We start from the raw sequence: 14,208 nt of genomic DNA, 5'->3' as shown, positions 1-14,208 counted from the left end.
GTATCGCTGGTGGGAGCAGTCCAGCCCAGTACCTGTCAAACGCGAAGTACTTTAAACAGGACAACATTAACGCCGAGGACAGATGTATCTTTGTTTTCATAGTGAGTTCTGTGCAGGATTTCAGTTTCTTCGGCAGAGTTAACTAAAACTGTTTTCGTAAGTATATTTACAACTTTAATTTTTTAGGAGCCGATTTTAAATTTTTTGGTTAATATTATTAAGCTTCGTTTGAATTTGTGGTACTTGACCGCGTTTCCAGTATGACAAACTAACATACGGGATGATTCAGCAACCCCTACCAATGGATGTTATGCAACCTGTTACACGTCCAAAATCACGCACATGATTTTCATATTGTCTCGCTCGTTACTAATCAACTGTTAGTCCTACAGAAGAAATGAGCAGTACATTTTTGTACGAAATTTAATGTAGTTAAAACATTTTACCGGCATATGTTTCCGTTGGATGTCACAGTCTTCCAGTTATTTAAGAAAAATGTACAAAGTGAAGAGTCTATTGGTTGGATTATTACACCACTAGCATAGTTGGCTATTTTGTGAATATCATTAATTTAAGCGAGCCTGTTAGTGTAGAGAAAGAAAACTGACTTTTATAAAAGTTGTTCTAAATCTAATTACATTGATAGTTCGGTCCAAACTTAAGCCCTACGAGTAGAGTAGTTCGATGTAATTGTTTATTAGATGCTACTAAAATTCAGAAAATTATGTGGAAAAATTTACACAAATATCAGCTTTACAATTTGTAAGTGCTCAAATAAGCTGGCGCATGATAAGGCCAAGAAAGGTCGAATGTGGGAAGTAACTCGTGCAGTCGCAAATTTTTGTAAAGTGGTGGGAGGGAGTGCCACGAACAACCTACTTGAAATCCTGACCGGCGGTGGCTGAGTCTGGGAGCGGGAGAGCATTTGATGGGCACTTTGGAACGTTTCTCTTGAATAACTAGAAAACGGTGGCCTCTAGCGAAAATGAATCCTAGTACAAAACGTAATAACCTTAAATTTCTTACAAAAATATCCTGTCCGTTTTCAAGAGGACTAATAGTTTGCACGTAGTGATCGACATAATATGAAAACTTCGCGTGTAGTATTTGAAGGCGTTGCGGGATGCATAAAACTCAGCAGTAGGGGCAGCTGAATCACCCTGTATACGCCACTCTCGGTCAGAGTAATGAATAGAGAAGTCCAGAGAAAGTTTTTGTACGACAGTGGATGTCTATTAGCCTACTGTGATGAACCCCATAAAAGTCAGCCTTGAAGTAATTTCCGGTGTGTGTTTATTTTTATTAACAATAAACGTGCAGACCGGCGCCGGCTAATGGCTGCAGACGAGTCGGAAAGTAAACCCCGGGAACTTGTTACAGCAGCAGAATCGGCGGCCGGCCCAGGATGGGTTTGGTGGCATTCCACTGCCAACTGGCGTCGTTTCACTGGCGGCCGTAAACTTGGCGAGGGGTGGGAGGCAGGGACTTGACCGCCGCTGCCAGCCAGGCCCATAATGCACTGCGAGCCCACGCCCGTCTAATATACGGCGCAGGCTTCCACAGAACGGCCGGTCCAGCCGCTGTGCAACCAGCGCTGGTCCCCACACAGCGAGGCTGTGCGGCAATTCTACACAGGGTCACGGCCCGGTAGAAAGCTGCCGCGTGGCGGGTCTGGGGCTAATGGTCAGGCCGCAAATTAAAGGCTGTACGTCTGTGGGTAAGCGTCACCATCGACACCACTATAATTATCACCACCAAGTGCACTCCCACCCCCACCTCCAGCAACGTCACTCCTGCTATTACTAGTACGCCGAGTTACTGCACCATCCTGCGTGTCTGACTTTTTAAGTACATGTTTTTGACCAAAGAACGATATGTTTAATCACTTCACCGCCATACTCAACACGCAAAGAATTGATGCACTGTTAACCGCAACACTAAAAAGTAATTAATGTAGGGTAATGAAATTTCGTGAATACATTTGTGAAGGTAAGTGATGTTCAAGTGATTAACATTGCAAGATCACAGGTTAATGCAAGGGTGTGGCAAGCCATTCCACATCTGAAATGCTGACAGTGTAATCGCCAGAATTCTAAATGCAATCATGCAAACCTTCGTGCTTTGTGTAGTACGTGTGTCGGATGTCAGTTTGTGGGACCTGCCACGCGGGATTAGCCGAGCGGTCTCAGGCGCTGCAATCATGGACTGTGCGGCTGATCCCGGCGGAGGTTCAAGTCCTCCCTCGGGCATGGGTGTGTGTGATCGTCCTTAGGATAATTTATGTTAAGTAATGTGTAAGCTTAAGGACTGATGACCTTAGCAGTTAAGTACCATAAGATTTCACACACACACACAGTTTGTGGGACCACTTGTACTGAACATGGACGATCAGTACAGAGACGATTAATGCTGGCTGGGATGACGCTGGAGTTGTCGTTCGATGATGTCCCATATGTATATCAGTGCAGACAGATCTGGGGATAGCGCAGGACAAGGTAACGTGTCGACATCCTGCAGAGGATGTTGGGTTACAACAGCGGCATGTGGACGAGCGTTACCCTCTAAGAGAACACCTCCTGGAACACTGTTAGTGAATATGAAGATGGTCTCCGTTCTTTCGGACTGGAACTCTTCCAGGGGGTGTCCTAAAGAACAGATACCATTGCTGATCTTGCATCTCTCGAAGAATGAAATTACAATGAAATCCAGACCATTAGCTGTTTACAGGCGTTGATAAATATCAACGGGGACAGTTGAATATGTGTACACCGACAAGGACTTGAACCCGGTATCTCCTGCTTACATGGCAGACGCTCTATCCGACTAAACCATCGAGGAGACGGAGGATAGTGCGACTGCAGCGAGTTATCTCTGCCACAATCACCGAGATTTCATTGTAATTTAATGCATCTATTTATGTCCATTGTGCATTCCGACGGACTTGGGCAATTCCAGCAGGACAATGCGACATACCACATGTGCAGAATTGCTACAGATTGGCTCCAGGAACGCTCTTCTGAGTTTAAACACTTCCCCTGGCCACCGGACGCCCAAGACATGCATATTACTGAGCATATCTGGGTTGCCTTGCAACGTGAGATCTCGACCCCGTCGTACTCTTACGGATTTATGGACAGCCCTGCAGGATTCATGGTGTCAGTTCCCTGCAGCACTACTTTAGAAATTAGTCGAGCCCTTCTGCGTGGTCGCGGGGGCTCTACACGATATTAGGACGGTGTATCAGTTTCTTTGGCTCTTCAGTGTACATCTCTACTTATTAGTAAACTAAAATAAACTCTGGACTCCTTCTGAGCTGACCGCCCAGCGGTTCCGACCTACCGCCATGTCATTCTCAGCCGATAGCCACTGTTGAACGCGGGTATGGAGAGGCCGTGACGTCACCGCACCGCTCTCCCGGCCGTTGCCAGCTTTCGAGACCGGAGTCGCTACATCTCAGCCAAGTAGCTCCTCAAGTGGCCTCGCAAGGGCTGAGTGCACCCTGCTTGTCAACTGCTTCTCAACAGTGCTCAGCAGACCGGGACGGTCATCCATACAAGTTCCAGCCAAGCCCGATGGTGCTCAACTTCGGGAACGTGACGCGAACCGGTGTTATGTCTGCGGCAAGACCGTTGACACTTATTAAAAAATTTCCTGATGAGTCTGCGAGCATTGTGGAGATTCACGCATAGGGTACGCGGAATTTTAAGACCAACTTTTATGATCAGAACAGCATATTAAGGAAAAGTGTGTTTAATACTAACGTTTACGCATTCTACAGCGAATGTTCATATAAAGGAATCGTAAGGAGTACCCCAGGGATGTGACAGTACTGCTGTTATTGTTTGCATACATAAACGACTCCACGGACAGGGTGAGCAGCAATCTGTGCCTGTTTGTACGTGACACTATAGTGTACTGCAACGCGTCCTCCTTGAGTGATTGTAGAAGGATACAAAATAACTTAGATCAAAATCTAATTCGGGTGATGAGTGACAGTTTGCTCGTAGAAAAAATGTACGTTAATGCTGATGAGCGAGAAAAACAATTCCGTAATGTTCGAACACAACATTAATAACTTCCTGGCAGATTAAAACTGTGTGCCCGACCGAGACTCGAACTCGGGACCTTTGCCTTTCGCGGGCAAGTGCTCTACCATCTGAGCTACCGAAGCACGACTCACGCCCGGTACTCACAGCTTTACTTCTGCCAGTATCTCGTCTCCTACCTTCCAAACTTTTTTAATCTGCCAGGAAGTTTCATATCAGCGCACACTCCGCTGCAGAGTGAAAATCTCATTCTGGGAACATCCCCCAGGCTGTGCCTAAGCCATGTCTCCGCTATATCCTTTCTTTCAGGAGTGCTAGTTCTGCAAGGTTCGCAGGAGAGCTTCTGTAAAGTTTGGAAGGTAAGAGACGAGATACTGGCAGAAGTAAAGCTGTGAGTACCGGGCGTGAGTCGTGCTTCGGTAGCTCAGATGGTAGAGCACTTGCCCGCGAAAGGCAAAGGTTCCGAGTTCGAGTCTCGGTCGGGCACACAGTTTTAATCTGCCAGGAAGTTTCATATCAGCGCACACTCCGCTGCAGAGTGAAAATCTCATTCTGACAACATTAGTAGTTTTCTGCTTGCCACAATACATATTGATTAAGTATTTAGGCGTAACGTTGCAAAGTGATATGAAATGGAACGTGAATGTAAGGCCTGTTTTGGGGAAGGCGAATGTTCGACTTCGGTTTATTGGGAGACTTCCAGGAAAAAGTGTGATTCATTGCCGGCTGGAGTGGCCGATCGGTTCTAGGCGCTACAGTCTGGAACCGCGCGACCGCTACGGTCGCAGGTTCGAATCTTGCCTCGGACGTGGATGTTTGTGATGTCCTCAGGTTGGTTAGGTTTAAGTAGTTTTAAGTTCTAATGGACTGATGACCTCGGAAGGTAAGTCCCTTTAGTGCTCAGAGCCATTTTGTGATTCATCTGTAGAGAGGACAACATACGTAACACTAGGGCTACCAATTCTTGAGTACTGCTCGAGTGTTTAGGATCACCAGCAAGTCGGATTAAAGGAAGACATCGAAGCAAGTCAGAGGAGGGCTGCTAGATTTGTTACTAGTAGGCTCGATCAGCATGCAAGTATTACGGCGATGCTACGGGAACACAAATGTGAAACCCTGCCGGGAAGCGACGTTATTTTCGAGGAAGACTATTGAGAAAATTTAGAGAACCAGCATTTAAAGCTGCTGCAGAACGATTCTACTGCCGCAAACGCATATTTTGCGTAAGAACTACGAACATAAATGACAGTAAAGAGGGCTCGTACAGAGGCATATAGACAGCCGTTTTATGACTGGAACAGGAAAGGAAACGAATAGTTGCGGTGCAAAGTGCTTCCCGCCACTGCCCATACGGTGGCTTGCGGTGTATGTATACAGACTTAAATGTGGTTTGATTTGATCCATTATAAATGGTTTTTGAAAGCCTGCGACGGTAGATACAATAGGTTTGTTTATAAATAAATAAATCTTCTGCTACCAGTCACGATTTTCTTTATTTTACTATTTGCACGACGCGTTTCGAGAAATAATTCCCATTTTCAAGTGCGTTTTTATGATGTGTGTTAAGCCATTTCTTTTGATGTTGTCAGTGTGTGTGAGTCTGCTTCGTTTTGTTGACTTTTACTGTAATACATAAGAAACGCGATTTTTAGTTGGGTATCAATATTTTCTGTGAGGTTAGTGGCTAAGGTTTGAGAACAATTTGTACTTACAATTTTCTAATGGTCCATTTGTGTAGAGAGACACACACACTTAACATCACACACAACTTGTACATTTTACTTATAAACAAACCTATTAAATGTGGTTGTAGATGTAAACAAGACTGTAAATCAGACTTAATGAATAATTGTTGTCAAATGTAGGCGACCTCTAAATCAATCTGTTAATGCTATTTGAGAAGCTAATTTTATGAAAGTGAACTGTAGCCACTGAAGTCAGGATTTATAATTTAACTTTCAATCCACAATGAATTTTCATTTCGTAGCGGAGTGTGCGCTGATTTGAAACTGTATGCTGGACTGGAATTAGAACCTGGGACCTTTGCCGTTCGCACGCAAGCTATGTGGGCGGGTCGTGAAACGTCCCTGGGTAATTCAGTCAGTAGAACAACTGCCCGCAAAAGGCAAAGGTCCCAGCTTCGGGTCCCGCTCCGGCACAAAATTTTAACGTCCAAAGTAGTGTTAAAGTCCGTCTATCCTTTTGTAAGTATGACCCGAGGGGAAAGAAATGAAAGCTTCGTCTTTCAAACGCCTCTCAGCTAGCACTTGCGTCTTTGTAAATTTCTTGTCGCGCTTAGGTATAGTTGTTACAGAGACTGACACTGAACGTTTCTTTAAAAGTTTTAAGGTTTGGTGAGTGAACGTTTTGATTTTCATTATTTTATTTTTAATCTTCTGTAGCCTAATAATTTATAACAAATATTTTTCTTTCACATATTCCTTTAATCTCAATTAGGGATCTGATAATGGCAGTAGGTGAAACGATGTTATAAATAAAGAAATATATTAAGCGACCTAGACGGCTTTGTTCACAAATTATCTACATGCCTACTGCTGAGACCGTCTTAGAGTAAGTATCGAATACTATTTCGAACAACCGTCGTATACTATAACTCTGTGCCAATCTTCCCTTTGTCAGAGGGGCAATCTCGTGTTCCTGTGATTGTTCCAATCTCTCTTTTTTCTAACGCAAACACTTGCAATTTAATCTTATAGTACGCTAGGCTACAACAGTTGCACGGCTTTCTAAGTCTAAAACAAATTCAGAAATAAAATTATATACACTGAGAACCCAAAGAAATTGGTATAGGCATGCGTATTCAAATACAGAAAAATGTCAACAGTCAGAATACGGCGCTGCGGTCGCCATCGCCTATATAAGGCAACTAGTGGCTGGCGCAGTTGTTAGATCGGTTACTGCTGCTATAATGGCAGGTCGTCAAGATTTAAGTGAGTTTGAACGTGGTGTTACAATCGGCGCACGAGCGATGGGAAACAGCATCTCTGAGGTAGCGATGAAGTGACGAGTTTCCCGTACGACTATTTTACTAGTGTACCGTGAATCCGGTAAAACATAAAATCTTCGACATGGCTGCGGCTGGAAAAAGATCCTGCAAGAACGGGATCAACGACGACTAAAGAGAATCGTTCAACGTGACAAGTGAAAACCTGCCAGGTGCGAACCATTCAACGAAACATCATCGATATGGGCTTTCGGAGCCGAAGGTCCTCTCGTGCACTCTTGATGACTGCGGGACACAAAGCTTTACGCCTTGCCTGGGCCTGTCAACACCGAAATTTGTATGGAAACATATTGCCTGGTCGGAAGAGTCTCGTTTGGAATTGTATCGAGCGGATGGATGTATAAGTGTATGGAGACAACCTCATGAATCCATGCACCCTGCATGTCAGCAGGGGACTGTTAAAGGTAATGGATGTTTTGTAATGGTGTGGGGCGGGTGCAGTTGGAGTGATATGGGACCCGTAATACGTCTAGATACGACTCTGACAGATGACACGCACGTAAGCATCCTGTCTGATCACCTGCATCCATTCACGTTTGTTGTGCATTCCGACGGACGTGGGAAATTCCAGCTCTACACGTCCAGAACTGCTGCAGGGTTGCTCCAGGAACACTATTCTGGGTTAAACGCTCCGCTGACCACCAAACTCCCCATACATGAACATTATTGAGCATATCTGGGATGCCTTGCAACGTGCTGTACAAAAGAGATCTCCTCCTCCTCGTACTCTTACGGATTTATGGACAGCCTTGCAGGATTCATGGTGTCAGTTCTCCCCAGCACTACTTCAGACGTTAGTCGTGTTGCGGCACTTCTGCGTGCTCGCAGGGCCCTACACTATATTAAGCAGGTGTACCAGTTTCTTTGGCTCTTCAGTGTATCTGCATGCCCACTGCTGAGACCCTCTTAGAGTAAGTGACGAACACAATTTCGAACAACCGTCGTGTACTAGAACTCTGCCGCAAATCTTTCCTTTGTCGGATGTGCAATCTCGTGTACCGCTGATTGTCCGTATTTCTCCTTCCTCTAACGCAGACACTTGCAATTTAATCTTATAGTATACTAAGCTAGAATAATTGCATTACTATCTATGACCAAAAAAAAAATTCACAAAAATAATATTATATAAAAAATGAATGGAAGATTGGGCCTCTGCCTCGTGATGACTGGGTGTAGTGTGATGTCCTTAGGTTAGTTAGGTTTAAGTAGTTCTAAGTTCTAGGGGACTGATGACCATAGATGTTAAGTCCCATAGTTCTCAGAGCCATTTGAACCATTTTTTTGAAGATTGGGCCTTGGTGTCCCATAGTAATCGAGCTCGTTAGAAACGGGACGCAAGCTCGCAATGATGGAGAAGAGGAAGAAAATCGGCGTGTCCATTTCAAAGGAACCATCTCAGCATATGCCTTACGCGGTTAACGGAACCCAAGGAAACCTTAATACGATCTGATTCTTGAATATTTAAAGCGTCATGAGTATTCACACTGTGTGAAACTCACCTAAAGATGGCTGAATGGATGTCATCCCAATTATTGTGGCAAATTGTCGAACTCTTCCGGCAGAAAGCCTGAAACCTCATGGAACATCATGAATATGGACGTCTGAACGAGATTTTGAAACGCCTCTTCCCAGAATGCGATTCCACTAGCCATCACCGACATATATCACGCCGAAAACAATATATCGAATGACGTACTATTTAAAAAGATTTCTGGAATAAAAGTATTTTGTACTTGCTCGATCATAGGGAGCATTTCTGTGAGGACAATTGTTGATTAAGATGATCATCATTTAACCTAACACTGACAGTGATTTCACCAAGCCTGTGTGGACAGCCGTGTTGAAAAAAATCAAGAGCGAATTTTCTTTACCAGGCAATCCATATTCTCCAGGATAGAACTGAAAACTCTTTCGCAGACAGACATAACAATTTACGGCTGAGAAAGAACTAGGGACGTCTTCGAAAACAATATATTTCCGTATAGCGTATGACATCGTTTGGCTTGTACGCTGTATATTTGGTAAAAAACTTTGAATCCTAAACATCGCATAAATTCGTCTTTGTTTTGACTACCGGTTTCAACAGTTATTGCTTTCATCGTCTGGTCTTCGAAAGAGTTTTGTTACGAAACTTATTCATTGCGAGTCAGAACCTCATGCCATGTTGACATTATGGTGGATAAAATATAGCATATCATACAAAGATTTATCAGATATAAACGTTTCTTGTTAACAAGAACGTTATGCACAAGGTCATGTCCGTATAAGCAGCGCTCACAGATGATTGCTAGTTCTTAAAAATCACAGTATACAGTAAAATGCACATCGCTACAACTGTTTGCATTTCGTGACATGTTCCATACATTGGGGATTCACCTTAGAAGAGGTATATTCAACCTCATCTCGCTCACAATGAACACGTTTTGTAACAAGAAAATTTTGAGGACTGGAAGATGACACAGCTGTAGAAACAGGATGTTAAAAATAAACACGATATGCGATTTGGCTATTGAAAGTCTTTGACTAACTGAAATGTGTATCTCTACTTCTAATTTCTCAGCATGAGAAAATTCAGGGAAATTACGCCGAATCAATGACGCTATTTAAGCAGCGACTTAAATCTATTTGTATTTGTTTTGTTACTACTTCAAACTTCGAAGGGCCATGTGATCAAAATGTACTGGGTCATAGAACTAGGGACTATGACATAGACAAAGTGCTGACAAAAGCTTTAAAAAGTATATAAAGACTATTTTTTGAGCACTTTTAAGAAAGCAATAGCGAAAGCAAGTGTGAAGAAATAACATTTTCGAACGACAATTTGTAGTCTTTCATGCTAGGTTAAAAAATTTAAGACATACTACTAAAGGTCGCACTGAAAACCAATTAAATCAGAACCTGCAGAATTATTAAATATTTCGTGCACAATGTGTAAAGAAGTATTATCCAAGTGATTTTTTTATGAAATAAAAACATTTTAACTAAAGATTTTTCAAATTTTTTAACGCCTGGGCTGTAATTTCTTCGCTATACAATTAAAGCACGATAACTAGTTCCGGTTGCTTTCTACAAGAATCTTCAGAGCGTCCAAACAGTAAAAAAGTGGTGAACGTGCATTAAGAACCATCATCATTATGTATGTCAGGACTATGACATTATGTAGTTATAAACTTCATAGTGAGCGAGCCAGGTAGTAAACTATTATCTCGCAATATGACAGCAATAAAAAAAAGACGAATGGCCAGTTGCAGTAGTTAAATCTTCATCAAAAGCCCATTATTTGCAACTGTACAGCTGGTATTATAGTGAGAAAAAAATGCAATGGTTACAAGAATTGTAAGCTGTTACGTAGCATGGCTTACAAAGGAGTGATGCAGCTTGGCCTATAAATGTTGTCTTCTTTGTAAAATTTTCAGATGTATAGAATAAAAGACACATCCAAAGTTTCTCTGCATGGTATCTCGGTGCACTGGAAATTCAGCAGTACCTGCAGTATACCGGCCAAATGCCAGAGCATCTACTGTAAGCAAATACGAAAGTGAAGCTCGTGTCTTGGGAGACTTTCCGATGAAGAACGGAAACTGATGATTGGTGCTCTGCTAATGCCACGTGACTCAATACTGCGCGGGGTCTGGTTGGCAATCCACTCGGGGGCCCATCTGTAAAGAAGGCTCTTAATGAGTTTCTCAGATGGTCGATTCTCAATGCTGCCGGCCGGAATGAACAGAAACGTTATGAAAGTGCGCGTCAGGGGAAATATTCGAGAAGGGCTCTCTGTAAATGCATTTAACAGGCGGCACCGACTGCTCCGAAGCACTTTAAATTCGCGAAATTTCGCCGGCGTTTTCTCGTGGCCCTTGCATTGATGGAAAGACAGTGAAAAGTTCGTCTGCTTTTCGCGGTATTAACATTTATTCTCACAGTTCTCAGCTGAATTAATGGACTGTGATGCTCCTTAGAGCCATCAGTTTAATTGTTACAACATTTCTGTCACATGATCACGCAATCTTTACTAAGAAAATTGGAAAGAAATAATAAATTAAACAACCAAATAAATCTATACACATTACAAAATTGGATGTACTTATGTGTGTTAGTATGTGTGTATGTTCCACATTTTCTCCTAAACCACAGGACCAGTTTCAACCAAAGTTGGTACACATATTCCTTACTCTCAGGCAATAATCACTGTGAGTGAAAGAGCCACCTACCTATCATAGTTCAGGACATATGACGTGTTACACAAAGAGATGCGTGGAAAAACGCCGCACCGTGGATGAAGTTTCAACACATTTATTCTTCCCGACGAAGACATTTCAACAGTCAACTCGAGGGAATCGTTGACAGCGGGCAAAACTTTTGACAGCAGTCTACTGAAAAGCGCAAACGGCTGTAGGCTAAAACAAAAGGTGTCTATAGAGCTATGAAGAGGCGTTGCCATAGAGACGTTTACAAAATCGTTTTGTAGACACGCGAAGCAACTGCGCCCAGCATACAAATACTGTTTCAAAACCTCAGAGGTGTTTTCAGAAATACACGAAAATGAAATTTTTTCGATATTGCACTAAAAACACAGTTCATTTTTTGTTTTCGTTTCAAACAGAAACCTGGCGAAATGAATACCCGGGCAATGTCGGGTTTGCCAGATAGTAGATGATTGAAATAGGAGCTATAGCTTCTATGTACTGATATTTAAAGAAACGTAATTGATAGGTATCAGGTTTTAAAGTCAGTTATCGGAGCGAAACGCAGCAGTAAATTTCGGCATGAAGTTCTTTTATAAAACAGAGTAATTTGGACAGAAATTTCTTCTTCACGTGAAATCACAAATTTTATACTAAAAATGAAGATTAAATGGCAAGCGGCAATCTACTGATCCTGAATACGTAAATGTATTCTCCAATCACAGATGAGATGAAACTATGATGGACAGGTTACAACATTAAAATACGTCATACGGCAGCAGCTCACTCCAGAAGTGGGAAAACCTGTACCGTTTAAGCCGGTTAATGGAGATATTCGTCACTTACGCAGTTGTCTCATTATCAGTTCTCAGTGACACATTAGAAATTCGTCAGCTCGCTTAAGGAGTGAAGTTCTCTTTACTTACAGGCGTGCCACACTGGATGCAAAGACAGTCCAGGTTACGATGCTACACAGGCGCCTTTACCTGAAAATAAAAATTCAGAATTAATGTGAGCTAAATGGCATCGACTGTTTACGTGAAACAGTTTTTGACTAAAAGTGGAAGGACCACACAAAACTAACGCTGATAAAGGTAGATACCATGCATAGATTCACTGGAAGAAGAGGCAGGAAGTTTAGGCAGTCCATGAAGGATGCAGTTTACAATATTTTTGTTCAATCCGTAGTTGAGTATCGCTTCTTATTCTGGCTCCATTACCAAGCAGGACTAACAGAGGTACGAACAGGAGCACTGCGTTTCGTCACGGCTTCGTTAAGGACAAAAGTGTGAAATGCCTGTAGAATTCCTGTGGCAGACGAAACAAGTGTAGCGTTGTGCTTGAAGTAGTAGTTTACTTTTAAAATTCCGGTAGTATACCTTCCTAAAAGATGTAACCAACACATTGCTTCCTTCTACATATATCTCGCAAAAATATGATCAAACGTAAATACGGATGGAGCTCATACGTAATCTTATCATCCGTAGCTCTTCCCGCGCTCTTTTCGCGACTGGAACAGGATTCTCCAACATATTCTCAGTTTCAATACAACAAATTTTCTTGAGACGGAAAAGCTTCTGTTCATGAATCAGCACGATTTTCGAAAGCATAGCTCGTGAGAAACTCAGAATGCCCGTTTCGCACATATTTTGCGAACTATGGATGAAGGGCAACAAGCAGATTCCATATTCCTAGATTTCCGTAACGTATCTGACATTGCAGGCTGTTAAAGAAGGTACGAGCATACGGAATATTTTCCCGGATATGTGAATGGCTCGAAGACTTATCGAGTAATAGAACCCACTACTTTATTTACGACAGTACTCATTTATTGTATAGTCCAAGTTGCATGTTTTAAAGTAGATTATATGTTTCGACCACTCATGATCATATGCAGACCTAAGTAGTTGCGTCAGCAAGCCGTCTTATCTATTTAGAACCACATGAGTACTGTGTTTTACACCATCTGAAGATGGTCCTGAGTGTTGGAAACATGTAATCTAATTAAATATGTGCACCTGACACTGAACAATAAATGAGAATTATCTTATATATTAATACAGATGCTGATTGTCACGAGACGAATATGTTGCCTATAGTGAGAACTGCTACGTTGTCCTCGACGGCGAGTGTTCATCGGAAAGAAGAGTGTCGTCAGAAATGCCCTAGGGAAGTGTGATAAGAACGCTGTCATTCTGCATATTATAAATGATCTGGCAGACAGGAGGAGCAGCAATCTGCGGCTGTTTTCTGATGATGCTTTGGTGCACGGGAATTGGGAGAATTTTTGGAAAGTGTGTTTCATCGTAATTCAGAAACGGGCTGCTAGATTTGATACAGGTAGGTTCGAACAACACGCAGGTATTAAGAAAAAATTTTCGGGGTCTCAAGTGGGAATCTGTGGAGAGAAGGTGGCGTTCTTTTCGAGGAAGATTACTGAGAAAATTTAGAGAACCGGCATTTGAACCTGTGCAGAACGATTCTGCTGTCACCAACGTACTTTTCACGTAAGAACCATGATGATAAGAGAAATGAGGGCTCATGTGTAGGCACACAGACAATCGTTTTTTTAGTACTACTGGGTACCCTTCACCACACACCGTACGGCGGCTTGCGGAATATGTATGTAGACGTAGATGAAGTCACAGCGGTATACAAAGTGCCCTCCGCGACACACCGTAAGGTGGACTGCACTTAGATGGTGAGGTTCAAAGGGACTGTTGCAAATGGTTACCACCTGGGCGCTTTAGTGAGAAAAGCTTATTTACCACAAAATGTTTAGAATAATGAGCCAAAAAATTATTCCCACTGCCCACCGTGATACTAAACAACCTTGATCTTACTACACTTGGCAGTTGTCGGAAACACGTGATGAGTTACAGGAAACAAGAATAGTGGTGATTAAGAGAACCGCATCGCACTGTCTATGGTTTCAGATCTGAGCCGTGGCGCG

Source organism: Schistocerca piceifrons, chromosome 2 (assembly GCF_021461385.2).
Source record: "Schistocerca piceifrons isolate TAMUIC-IGC-003096 chromosome 2, iqSchPice1.1, whole genome shotgun sequence".
NCBI classification, from domain to species: domain Eukaryota; kingdom Metazoa; phylum Arthropoda; class Insecta; order Orthoptera; family Acrididae; genus Schistocerca; species Schistocerca piceifrons.
The sequence above is the reverse complement of the archived record's forward strand: the minus strand, read 5'-3'. Positions refer to the sequence as shown.